Raw genomic sequence first — 13,492 nt, 5'->3', positions numbered from 1 at the left:
TCCTGTCACAGTTCCACAAGTCAGTCACCAACAGCATATGTCATACAATTATAAAAAGGGAAAATTGAAGAATAAGGTACCAGCGGTTTGGATACATGAGTGTTAAATTGAAATTGTTCATAAAATGCAGGTACATGTGCAGTGTGTAATGTATATTGGCAGTCAGTAACTCACAGACCTTTAATCCAGGTATAGCTCCAGAAAATTGTAAATGGCGACAGATGTCACACACTTTCAATATGAGAAACTTGAAGAACGAGGAAGTAGTGGTTTTGATAGACATTTATCAAAGTTCACTCTTAACGTAAACTATCAGTACAGATATAGTCCTTAACAGTATGCTGGCATATGAAATGGGAAACTTGAAGAATAAGGTACTAGCGGTTTGGATACATGTGAGGGAAATTGAAGTTCCTCTTAAATTGCTGGTACATGTGCACTGTGTAACGTATATGTATATTAACAGGAACAGAAAAAGTCGGTTTACAGGGGTCCATGAAGCAAGCCATCAATCTCGTGAAAGCTAGAGTACCTGGTTCAGTACAACACATGGCGGTAAAAACAGTCACTGTTCAAGAAATTGAAAGAGTTATTAAATCCCTGAAAAGTAAAACCTCTGCTGGAATTGACTACATTTCTAAAAAATTATTAAAATACTGCTGCAGCCATGTAAGTGAAGTCCTTTGCCACATTTTTGATGCATCACTTAAGTAAGTAATAGTTCCTGAGAGGCTTAAGTATGCAGTTGTAAAACTGCTGTATAAGAAGGGGGATAAGATGGATACTGCTAACTATAGGCCAATATCACTACTGACTTTTCAATGGTTTTAGAGAAACTAATGCATGCCAGCATCTCAGTGAACATAATAGCCTCAGCAAAAGTCAGTTTGGATTTCAGAAAGGGATGTCAACGGAAGATGCAATATTTACATTTACTGGAAAACACTTGGAATCTATCAACAAAAAACTGAAAGTGATTGGCATATTTTGTGACCTAACAAAATCATTTGACTGTGTAAATCACCAAATTCTTTTACAAAAAGATGCACATCTCGGTATAAGTGGTGCAGCACGGAAATGGCTCAACTCATATCTGTCAAACAGGAAACAAAAAGTTGTAGCAGATAGTCAAGATGGTGTCGCATTATCTTCAGAATGGGGTACCATCACATGTGGAGTGCCACAGGGCTCCGTTCTGGGCCCCCTACTTTTTATTATATTTATAAATGATCTTCCTCTCTCTACGGAATATTGTAGATTCACCGTTTTCACGGATGACACTTCACTACTTATTGATAATTCAGTAGATAAACTTGAGGTAATGGCAAATAAGGTTTTAAATGAAACGGTGAACTGGTTCAACATTAGTGGTACTACTTTAAATTACTGTAAAACAAACTACATTCAGTTCCACAAAAATCCAAAGATGAGCAAATATTTGTAAAGATATGTGAGCAGACAATAACCAGTGTAGATTCCTCAAAATACCTAGGCTTGCATACTGATAGCAAACTGAATTGGTCAAACCACATCGTGGATCTGTGCAAATGATTAAGTTCAGCAACATACGCATTGTGCATTGTTTCTTCTTATAGAAATATGGAAACCATGAAGTCAGCGTATTCTGGTTATTTTCATGCAATTATGGCATTTGGAATTATATTTTGGGGAAATCAGCCACTGGCTAAAAAAGTACTGTTTGTATAAAAAAGAGCCATAAGGATCATGTGTGGAGTCCATCGTAGAGCCACATGCAGGAATCTTTTTAAGAAGCTTGAAATACTTCCATCCACTGTGAAATATATATTCTTGTTGATGTGCTTAATAAGGAAAGAAAAATCCATCTTTAAGCTGAATAGTGCATATCACAGTCACAATACTAGAAGGAAACATGATATCCACTATGAACAGACAAATCTAAATATGGTGCAGAAAGGAGTCCATTTCAGTGACTGTATGATTTTTAATGCCCTCCCTTCAAGAATTGTTTGGTAGATGATGATCTCCTGTTTAAAAAATCCTTATGACAGTTCCTATTGCAAGGATCATTTTATACATTAGAAGAGTTCCTGAACTACAGTGTTTAACATTTCTTGTTTGTAAATTGGAAATGCATGACAAATTTGTATTTGTAATACTGAAAATTTTTATTGTAAACATATATTTTACAATATTATAATTTTGTAATCTTTATCCATCGGTTAATTTTTTTTTGTAATGGGACCTAAATTACTGTTTACTGTTTTTTCTTTTGTAATGTCTATCTATCTCTAAATTGTATTTTTTTGTAGTGGGACCTAAGTTTCTGTTTACTGTTTTTGTTTTGCTTTATGTATTACCATAAATTCTGGCCAAAAGCTTGTAAAATTGACACTTTCCATAACCTGAGATAGTGTCACAACATGGATCACCGGAACAAGAGATAAATAAATAAATAAATAGTCAGTAACTTGCAGCACTTTGCTCCAGGTAGAGATGAAGAAAATGGCCACCAGCAACAGACGTCACACAGTTACAATATGGAAAACTTGAAGAATAAGGTAGTAGTGGTTTTGATAGACATTTATCAAATTTAACTCTTCACATAAAATAACAATACAGATATAGTGCTTAAGAGTATGCTGGCAGATGGTAACTTACAAATCATCAGTTTTGTTACAGCACCACAAGTCAGTCACCAGCAGCAGATGTCACTCAGTTATAAAATGGAAAAGTTGAAGAATAAGGTACTAGTCGTTTGGATACATGTGTGGAAAACTGAACTTAATCTTAAAGTGCTAGTATATGTGCAATGTGTGATGTATATTGGCAGTCAGTAACTCACAGCACTTTTTTCCAGGTATAGCTCCAGAAAACTGCCACCAGCAACAGATGTCGCTCAGTAACAACATGGGAAACTTGAAAGATAGTAGTAGTTTCGATACATGTTTATAAAATTTCACTCTTCACTTGAAATATCAAAACAGATATAGTTCTTAAGGGTTTGCTGTGCATTGGTAACTTACAAATCTATGTTCGTGTTACAGCTCCACAAGTCAGTCCCCAGCAGCAAAGGTCACACAAGTATAAAATGATAAACTTGAATACTAAGGTAATAGTGGTTTGGATACATGTGTGGGAAATTGAACCCCCTCTTAAAATGCTGCTACATGTGTAGTGTGTAATGCATATTCACAGTCAGTAACTCACAGCACTTTGTTCCAAGTATAACTGGAGAAAACTGCCACCAGCAACAAATGTCACACAGTTACAATATGGCAAATTTGAAGAATAGTAGTGGTTTCAATACATATTTATTAAATTACGCTCTTCACTTACAATATGAGTACAGATATAGTTCTGAAAAATATGCTGGCAAATGGTAACTCACAAATCTTTAGTCTCGTTACAGCTCCACAAGTCAGTCACCAGCAGCAGATTTCACACAAGCATAAAATGATAAACTTGAAGAATAAGGTACTAGTGCTTTCGATACATTTGTGGGAAATTGAACTTCATCTTAAAATGCTGGTACATGTGCAGTGCATAATGTATATTGACAGTCAGTAACACACAAAACATTTTTCCCGGTATAGCTCCAGAAAACTGCCACCAGCAATAGATGTCACACAGTTGCAATATGGGAGACTTGAGGAATATGGTAGTAGTGGTATTGATACACATTTATCAAATTTCACTCTTCACTTAAAATATCAGTACAGATATAGTTCTTCATCGTATGCTGGCAAATAATAACTCACTATTCTTTGTTCCTGTTACAGCTCCACATGTCAGTCACCATAGCAGGTGTCACACAATTATAAAATGGGAAACGAAGAATAAGGTACTAGTGGTTTGGATACATGTGTAGGAAATCGAAGTTAGATTTAAAATACTGGTACATGTGCAGTGCGCAATCTATATTGGCAGTCAGTAACTCACAGCACTTTGATCTTGGTGTAGCTCCAGAAAACTGCCACCTGAATAGATGTCGCACAGATAGAATAGGGGAAATTTTGGGAATAGTTGTGGTTTTGATACACATTTATTAAATTTCACTCTTAACTTAAAATATGAATACAAATATTGTTCTTAAGAGTATGCTGGCAAATGGTAACTCACATACATTTGTTCCTCTTACAGCTCCACAAGAGTGTCACCAGCAGCAGGTGTCACACAATTATAAAATGGGAAACGAAGAATAAGGTACTAGTGGTTTCGATACATGTGTGGGAAATTGAACTTCCTCTTAAAATGCTGGTACATCTGCAGTGCGTAATGCATATTGACGGTCAGTCACTCACAGCACTTGGTTCTAGCTGTAGGTCGAGAAAACTACCACAAGCAACAGATGTCACACAGTTACTTATGGGAAACTTGAAGAATAAGGTATTAGTGGTTTTGATAACGTTTATCAAATTTCACTCTTCATTCAAAATATTAGTACACAAATAGTTCTTAAGAGTATGCCGGCAAATGGTACCTCACAAATATTTGTTCCTGTTACAGCTCCACAAGTCAGTCACCAGCAGCAGATGTCAAACAATTATAATACGGGAAAATTTGACAAATAAGGTAACACAGGTTTGGATACATGTGTGGGAAATTGAACATCCTCTAAAAATGCTGGTACATGTGCAATGTGTTATGTAAATTGGCAGTCAGCAACTCACAGCACTTTGTTACAGGTATAGCTGCAGAAATAAGCCACCACAAACAGATGTCGCACGGTTACATTATGGGAAACTTGATGAACAAGGTAGTAGGGTATTTGGTACACATTTACCAAAAGTTCTATCTTCCCTTAAAATTTCAGTACGGATATAGTTCTTAAGAGTATGCTGGCAAATGGTACCTCACAAATCTTTGTTCCTGTTACAGCTCCACAAGTCAGTCACCAGCAGCAGATGACACACTATTATAAAATGGGAAACTTGAAGAGTAAGGTACTAGTAGTTTGGATACATGTTGGGAAATTGAACTTCCACTTGAAATGCTGGTACAAGTGCAGTGTGTAATCTATATTGGCAGTCAGTAACTCATAGAACTTTGCTCCAGGTATAGCTGGAGAAAATTGCCATCAGCAAGAGATGTTGCACATTTACAATATGGGGAGCTGGACGAAAAAGGTAGTAGTGGTTTTGATACACATTTATAAAATTTCACTCTTCACTTATAATATCAGTACAGATATAGTTCTTAAGAGTATGCTGGCAAATGATATATCACAAATCTTTGTTCTCATTACAGCTCCACAAGTCAGTCACCAGCAGCAGATGTCACACAATTATAAACTGGGAACCTTGAAGAATAAGGTACTAGTGTTTTGGACACATGTGTGGGAAATTGAAGTACCTCTTAAAATAGAAGACCATGTGCAGTGTGTAATGTATATTGGCAGTCAGTATGTCACAGAACGTTTTTCCAGGTATAGCTGCAGAAAACTGCCACCAGCGACAGATGTAGCGCAGTTACAATATGAGAAACGTGAAGAATAAGGTAGTCATGGTTTTGATACACGTTTACCAAATTTCACCCTTCATTTAAAATATCAGTACAGATACAGTTCTTAAGAGTATGCTGGAAAAATGGAAACTCACAAATCTTTGATGCTGTTTCAGTTCCACAAGTTAGTCGACAGCAACAGATGTCACACAAGTTTAAAATGGGAAACTTGAAGAATTAGTTACTAGTAGTTTGGATACATGTGTGGTTTTGATACACATTTATCAAATTTCGCTCTTCACTTAAAATATCAACACAGAGATAGTTCTTAAGAGTATGCACGCAAATGGTGAATCACAAATCTTTAGTCTTGTTACAGCTCTGAAAGTCACTCACAAGGAGCAAATGTCAGAGAATTATCAAATGCGAAACTTGAAGAATAAAGTACTAGTGGTTTGGATACATATGTGGGAAATTGAACTTAATCTTAAAATGCTGCTACATGTGTATTGTGTAATATATATTGGCAGCCAGTAAGTCACAGCACTTTCTTGCAGGTATAGCTGCAGTAAACTGCAATGGGGAACTTGAAGAATTAGTTACTAGTAGTTTGGATACATGTGTGGAGAATTGAACTCCAGCTTAAAATGCAGGTACTTGTGCAGTGTGTAATGAATATTGACAGTCAGTAATGCACAGCACTTTGTTCCAGGTATAGCTCCAGAAAAGTGCCACCAGCAACACATGTCGCACAGTTAAAATATGGGAAACGTGAAGAATAAGGTTGTAGTGGTTTTAATACACATTTATCAAGTTTCACTCTTCACTTAAAAGATCAGTACAGATATAGTTCTTAAGAGTATGCTGGCAAATGGTAACTCACTAATCCCTAGTCTTGTTACAGCTCCACAAGTCAGTCACCAGCAGCCGATGTGACACAAGTATAAAATGGCAAACTTGAGAAATAAGGTACTAGTGGTTTGGCTACATCTGTGGGAAATTGAATATCTTCTTGAAATGTTGGCAGTCAGTAACTTACAGAACATTGTTCCAGGTATAGCTGGAGAAAACGGCCACCAGCAACTGATGTCGCATAGTTACATTAAGGGAAACTTGAAGAATAAGGTAGTAGTGGTTTTTATACATGTGTGGGAAATTGAACATCGATTTAAAATGTCAGTCACAGGCAGAAGATGTCACACAATTATAAAATGGGAAACTTGAAGAAAAAGGCACGAGTGTTTTGGATACATGTGTAGGTAACTGAACTTACTTTTGAAATGGAATTTAAATGTGCAGTGTCTAATGTATATTGGCATTCAGTCACTCACAGCACTTTGTTCCAGGTATGGCTGCAGAAACTAGCCACCAGCAGCAGATGTCGCACAGTTACAACATGGGAAACTTTAAGGAAAACGTAGTAGTGGTTTTGATACACATTTATCAAATTTCCCTCTTCACATAAAATATCAGTACACATTAAGTTCTTAAGAGTATGCTGGCAAATGGTACTCCACAAATCTTTGTTCCTGTTAGAGCTCCACAAGTCAGTTACCAGCAGCAGATGTCACATAATTATAAAATGGGAAACTTGAAGTATAAGGTACTAGTGGTTTGAATATAATAGAGGGAAACATTCCACATGGGAAAAATATATCTAAAAACAAAGATTATGTGACTTACCAAACGAAAGCGCTGGCAGATTGATAGACACACAAACAAAACAAACATACACACAAAATTCAAGCTTTCGCAACCAACGGTTGCTTCATCAGGAAAGAGGGAAGGAGGGGGCAAGACGAAAGGATGTGGGTTTTAAGGGAGAGAGTAAGGAGTCATCCCAATCCCAGGAGTGGAAAGACTCACTTTAGGGGGAAAAAAGGACAGGTATACACTCGCACGCACACACATATCCATCCGCACATACACAGACATAAGCAGACACATTTATCAAATTTCAATCTTAACTTAAAATATCAGTACGGATATACTTGTTAAGAGTATGCCGGCAAATGATACATCACAAATCTTTGTTCCTGTTATAGCTCCACATGTCAGTCACCAGCAACAGATGTCAGACAAGTATAAAATGGGAAACTTGGAGAATAAGATACTAGTGGTTTCCATACATGTGTGGGAAATTGAACTCCCTGTTAAAATGCTGGTACATGTGCAGTGTGTAAAGCATATTTGAAATCAGTAACTCACAGCATTTTGTTCAAGGTGTAGCTCCAGAAAACTGCCACCAGCAAAAGATGTCTCACAGTTACAATACGGGAAACTTGAAGAATATGGCAGTGGTGGTTTTGGTACACATTTATCAAATTTCAATGTTCACTAAAAATTTCAGTACCTATATAGTTCTTAAGAGTATGCTGGCAAATGGTAACTCAAAAACCTTTAGTCTTGTTACAGCTCCTCAAGTCAGTCAACAGCAGCAGATGTCACACAGTTATAAAATGGAAACTTGAAGAATAAGGTAGTAGTGTTTTGGATACATGTGTGGGAAATTGAACTTCCTTTTAAAATGCTGTACATATGCAGTGTGTTAATGTATATTGGCAGTCAGTACGTCACAGAACTTTGTTCCGGGTATAGCAGCAGAAAACTGCCACCAGCAACAGATGTAGCACAGTTACAATATGAGAAACTTGAAGAATAAGGTATTAATGATTTTGATACACGTTTAGCAAATTTCACTCTTCATTTAATATATCAGTACAGATACAGTCCTTAAGAGTATGCTGGCAAATGGAAACTCACAAATCTTTGATCCTGTTACAGTTCCACAAGTCAGTCGATAGCAGTAGATGTCACACAAGTTTAAAATGGGAAACTTGAAGAATTAGTTACTAGTAGTTTGGATACATGTGTGGTTTTGATACACATTTATCAAATTTCATTCTTCACTTAATATATCAGTACAGATATAGTTCATAAAAGTATGCACACAAATGGTGACTCACAAATCTTTAGTCTTGTTACAGCTCATAAAGTCACTCACAAGGAGCAGATGTCAGAGAATTATCAAATGTGAAACTTGAAGACTAAAGTACTAGTGGTATGGATACATATGTGGGAAATTGAACTTAATCTTGAAATGCTGGTACATGTGCATTGTGTAATGTGTATTGGCAGTCAGTAAGTCACAGCACTTTATTGCAGGTATAGCTGCAGTAAACTGCAATGCGAAACTTAAACAATAAGGTACTAGTGGTTTAAATATATGTGAGGGACTTTAACTTAATCTTAAAATGCTGGTACATGTGCAGTGTGTAACGTATATTGTCAGTCAGTAGCTCAGAGCACTTTGTTCCCGGTATAGCTCCAGAAAACTCTAACCAGCAACAGATGTCACACAGTTACAATATGGGAAGCTTGAAGATTAAGATAGTAGTGGTTTTGATACACGTTTATCAAATTTAACTCTTCATTTAAAATATCCATACAGATACAGTGATTAAGAGTATGCTGGGAAATAGTATCTGACAAATCTTTGTTGCTGTTACAGCTCCACAAGTCAGTAACCAGCAGCAGATTTCACACATTAATTATATCTCATGATATGCCCTTTCAAAAGCACATACAGACTTTCACTCATAAAACCTATCAAAATTAGGAGCTAGAATACAGGGAAACGACTCTGGCAAAATCGATTATGTCAAACATACCAACTCTGTTCTCAGCCAATTGAAAAGTATGAAAATCACACGACATGAAAGCAGCGCATTTCCTGCAGAAAATACGAAACTACCAAGACACCTAACAAGGGAACCTCCCCATCGCACCCCCCTCAGATTTAATTACTAGTTGGCACAGTGGATAGGCCTTGAATAACTGAACACAGATCAATCGAGAAAACAGGAAGAAGTTGTGTGGAACTATGAAAAAAATAAGCAAAATATACAAACTGAGTAGTCCATGGGCAAGATAGGCAGCTTCTACGGCCCAGTGAACTCTGAAGCGCCGTGGTCCCTTGGTTAGCGTGAGTAGCTGCGAAATGGAAGGTCTTTGGTTCAAACCTGCCTCGAGTAAAAAATTTTTTATTTTCAGACTATTATCAAAGTTAAGGCACTCAAACATAATCAACTTCGCTCTCCAAAATTCCAGGACATGTTCAGATTTGCTTGGACAGATGCAGAATTTGACGGTCTACACACCGAAAAATTTGAAAGCGTTAAAAACATATGTTTTGACAGAGCACAGGGAAAACTGTGCGACTGTGAAACTGTTGCAGCCATTTGTTGCAGTTCATGTGACAAACATGTTTTCATCACTTTTTTGGGAGTGATTATCACATCCACAAGAAAACCTAAATCGGCAAGGTAGAAGAATCTTTTTACCCATTCGCCAAGTGTACAAGTTAGATGGGTCGACAACATATTCCTGTCAGGTGACGCACATGCCGTCACCAGTGTCGTATAGAATATATCAGACGTGTTGTCCTGTGGAGGAATCGGTTGACCTATGACCTTGCGAGCAAATGTTTTCGGTTCCCATTGGAGAGGCACGTCCTTTCGTCTACTAATCGCACGGTTTTGCGGTGCGGTCGCAAAACACAGACACTAAACTTATTCCAGTGAACAGAGACGTCAATGAACGAACGGACAGATCATAACTTTGCGAAAATAAAGAAAATAAATAAATTTTTCATTCGAAGGGAAGAAATGAACCAAGGACCTCTCACTCCGGAGCTGCTCACGCTAACCACGGGACCACGGCGCTCCTGAGCTCACAATATCCTTTATGTTGCACATGGACTACTCAGTTCGTATATTTTTCTTATTTTTTTCGTAGTTCCACACATCTTCTTCCTGTTTTCTCGATTGATCTGTGTCCAGTTTTTCAAGGCCTATCCACTGTGCCAACTTATAACAAAATCTGAGGGGGGTGCGATGGGGAGGTTCCCTTGTAAGAGAAAGTTTCATACTTTCTGCGATATTATTCGCGCTCTCGCACCTCACTTGTGTTTATATGGACATACTTATACAGTAGACATTCAACATGATAAAATCTATAGGTCTATTCGATTACAAAACACAAGTTGTTTCGTAACTGCGTAACAAAACGTTACATTATGGATTGAATTATTTCGAAGCAGTAACGTGTACCGACTTATCTTCCATATAGTTTGACGGCTCGCATCATATGATACAAGCCTTCCAAAAATTAACTACAAATTTATGATGAGTATCGAAGGTACTAGACAAAGCTTCTTTCGATTTCTTAACGAACACATCACCACAAGTGTTGCCGAGTATGAAGAATTCTCTTCGCAAATAATCAAACATGGGCGGTTATACCAACTTGTTACCAAACTAGAAATACTCAATAGATGCAGATAAGGAGACTTTTGTGTCTTCTACTCGTTTCCTACTAAGCTTTTTGTTGCGACACCGAATAAACGGTACTCGATTGCTGGCACTGTTGCTTGGCGTCGCCGACAGATGTCAGTACGGTACGCTGCCGGGAAAAACATGGCGATTCACCTCGGTCTCTCGTCGTAGTCTGCTCTGCGGTGCCTGTACATCGGAGCAAAAACACAGGCGAAGGACCCGTTCACAGAATAATGATAGCGTTCACTGCAATTCGCCTGTACTTACGAACAAGCTTTTACGCAAGACGAGTGAAAGACAGCACTGTCGAACGAGTAATGAGCGAGCGAACACAAGCAAACGGCACATTTCTTTTTCTTTGGCGCTAAATTCGCATACACAGACATCCGACAGAACGCTACCGTAGTGAAATAGTCGCGTTGAAGAACAGTGATATCCAGATGTGTACGTCAGGTGCGCTGCGAGTAATGCAGAAAGCAAAGCAGCGAAGGAAGAGAGAAATACGGGTGTCTGAATTTTTGCGGAAGCCTCAAATACGTGGCGTCAGTGCACAAGTCGCTGACTTCCAATCCCCTGCTTCATAAGGCCTGTGACGAAATTTGACGCGTATGCTGGCGGACGATTTTCGCTTGTTCGTGACGTCACGTCAGCTAGGCACGGCGAACGCCAGGTCTGTTGCAGGCATACTCATAATGGTGGTGTCTCCCTCTCTGACACACGAAAATGTGAAACTATTGGCGGTAGCTGACCAACACACATTGTTCTGAGGGATTTCTGCAACCAATTAATTGTGCAGTTCCTTACACTTCTTAACAAATAGTGTATTACTGAACTTAAATTTCCACCGGTTTTAAGGATTGACATACAAAAACAACTTCACGGTCCAGCAGCAACAGAATTCGTGCTTCTTTGCCTTATTTGTAAATCTGAGGAAGTTACGTTTGTACTGGGTTGCTTTTACAAGAAACTGTGAACATATTGGTGCTCTTCTTTAGGTATCTTGGTTGACTGTGGGGTGAGGAGCACTGAATGTAAATGAAATATCTCGCGATTGTACCCGTTGGGGGAGGGGGTTGAGGACAGAAGAAGAAACAAAAGAGAGATAGTTGTTTTATCAAATAAAATTTTTTATATCTTATCAAGTTTCTCCTTTCAGTTGCAAGAGGGGAATATTTATGTTTTCTAATGTGCATGTTTAAAAAAGTTTAAGCTCAGCAGTATTTTCGATGTATGAAGCTGTTTTGTTTCCTGTTTAGAATTCCTTTCTTTGAAAACGACTGTAATCTAATGACTGGCAACAGTTGGACATTTACACATGTAAATTAGTTCACATTTCCAGTGACGATGTCAAACGAAATAAATAAATAAATAAAAGAAACGAGTTCATTGTAAGGGGGTTGGGGTAAGATTCGATAGCAAAATTGATCAAGTAAATATAGTTACTTGAATGTAAAATTACCGAAGCTTGCAATGGGGCAAAGCGTCTTCTCATATTGATCTACGTTTGTTTCGACAGGATTCAGTAATACAGAACTATGATTTTCATTTGTAGCTTTACGATTGTAAGAAAATCTTTCATCTAAATGAAACTGCAGAATCCAAAACTATACCAAACATTTTGTCCAAAAATAAGAGATTTATAGTGATAAGCACGCCCAGGCGTTTCTGCCTGCAACAGACCTGGCGTTCGCCGTGCCTAGCTGACGTGACATCACCAACAAGCGGCGAGGCCTTCCTTTGAGTCGGTGTTGATACAACCGTCAGCTTTGACCAATGACGTCATAGGTTGCTCATAAATATTAATGTCTTTACTTTCGAGCCATAGATAACAAATCGGTTGTCTGTTGTGTATATGCGTAATCGTTGTAAATTGAAATAAATGAATGTGTTTCTAAAAGACAGCGCTAGACACTGCGTAAGACTGATTTCGTTAGCATTGATTTAAATAATTGGTAATTTCCAAGAATGATTGCCTTTCGAAGTTGCCGTGTCCAAACGATACATATCGAACGTGCGATCGTAAATCGACCATGCGACTCTGGTGGCGGACTTTGCGATCAGTTATTTGTGATCGTCATTTTTATCTGTTTCCAGTCGTTCCCGTAGTTGCTCTAAATTACGTAGCTCCGCGAATTATTTGTGAGTTGCTAGGGAATCCCAGTGTGGTCAGTGAGTGGAATGTCTGGTGTTCTTGACGTTTCTTCGGCGGATTCTCTCACATCGAAAAATCTAATTCCATGTTTATCCAGCGTAGAAAATTGTTCGACTTTTTGTCGCAAATATGGAGTAAAAGTGGACGAGGAAAGAAGGGACTGTGTAGATTGTGGCGGTGCGAAGTGTGTAAAACTTCGTAAGAACAGTTTCGATGTTGAAATAACGTTTACAATTTCATTGTGGACAGTGCGGAAAACGAACGAGTATCAGGAAGAATACATGGTTCGACTCTTCCAAATCATCCATCCAGACCACCGTAATGGACTTTCACATGATTACAACACCGACGATGAGTAAGGTAAGTCGTCTCCTTTGCAATTAAAAGTATTCTTGTAACGCTCTTCTTTTGTCGTTGCTGTAGCAAACGCCGTACGCATAGTCATAACGCCAGCCACTAGAGTCGCATGATCGATTTACGATGGCACGTTCGATATGTATCGTTTGGACCCCGCCACTTCGATAGGCAATCATACTCGGAAATCACCAAATAATTGGTTCTTTACCATTATTTCGGTACT

The sequence above is a fragment of the Schistocerca nitens genome, chromosome 11, assembly GCF_023898315.1.
Source record: "Schistocerca nitens isolate TAMUIC-IGC-003100 chromosome 11, iqSchNite1.1, whole genome shotgun sequence".
Taxonomy (NCBI): Eukaryota; Metazoa; Arthropoda; class Insecta; order Orthoptera; family Acrididae; genus Schistocerca; species Schistocerca nitens.
This window is presented reverse-complemented; position numbering follows the sequence as displayed.